This window comes from Artibeus jamaicensis, unplaced genomic scaffold (genome assembly GCF_021234435.1).
Source record: "Artibeus jamaicensis isolate MK-2021 breed Jamaican fruit bat unplaced genomic scaffold, CSHL_Jam_final contig_1998, whole genome shotgun sequence".
Classification (NCBI taxonomy): domain Eukaryota; kingdom Metazoa; phylum Chordata; class Mammalia; order Chiroptera; family Phyllostomidae; genus Artibeus; species Artibeus jamaicensis.
In genome coordinates, this window is record NW_026521407.1 from 999313 (window position 1) to 1000161 (window position 849).

The window sequence follows — 849 nt, forward strand, 5'->3', positions numbered from 1 at the left end:
AGAGAAAGAGAGACATTGATGTGAGAGAGAAGCATCAGTTGGTTGACTCTACATGCACCAGACTGTGGATCAAACCCACAACCTAGATATGTGCCCTGACCGGGAATCAAACCTCTGACCTTTTGGTGTATGGGACTATGTTCCAAGCCACTGAGCCATATGGGCAAGGGCTCAATAAACTCTTAATAGACTTTTTCAAAATAGTCTATTAAGAATGTGAAAAATCACATTCCAACACATCATAATAAAACTGCAGAACACCAAAGACAGAGACCAGATTATAGAAGCAAAGAGAAAAGGCAGGTAACTTCAAAGCTGCAACAATTAGACAGATAGCTGATTTCTCAAGAGCAACAGTAGAAGTAGGAAGATAATTAGATAAAACCTTCAAGGTGCTAAGAGGAAATTACCATCAATTTAGAATTTTATATCCCCTAAAAATATCTGTAAAAAACAAAGGTAAAAAAGAAGGAACTCAGCTCTTGGGGTCTGACCTCCTTTGTGGCAAAATGGCTAAACACACCAAGAAAGTCAGAATCGTCGGTAAATACGGCACCCGTTATGGCACTTCCCTCAGGAAGATGGTGAAGGAAATTGAGATCAGCCAGCGCACCAAGTACACTTGCTCCTTCTGTGGCAAAACCAAGATGAAGAGGTGAGCGGTGGGGATCTGGCACTGTGGCTCCTGTGTGAAAACCATCGCTGGTGGTGCCTGGACCTATGACACCACTTCTGCTGTCACGGTCAAGTCTGCCAGCAGAAGACTGAAGGAACTGAAAGACCAGTAGAAGCTCCACAATTTGAAACATTACTAGCCAATAATAAATGGGTTGATTTATGTGACAAAAA

The 849-nt window shown here is 42.2% G+C and overlaps 1 pseudogene; it reads left to right on the plus strand.

The window, feature by feature from the left end:
* The first annotated feature begins 509 nt into the window (after window positions 1–509).
* Window positions 510–849, plus strand: LOC119045747 (60S ribosomal protein L37a-like; annotated as a pseudogene).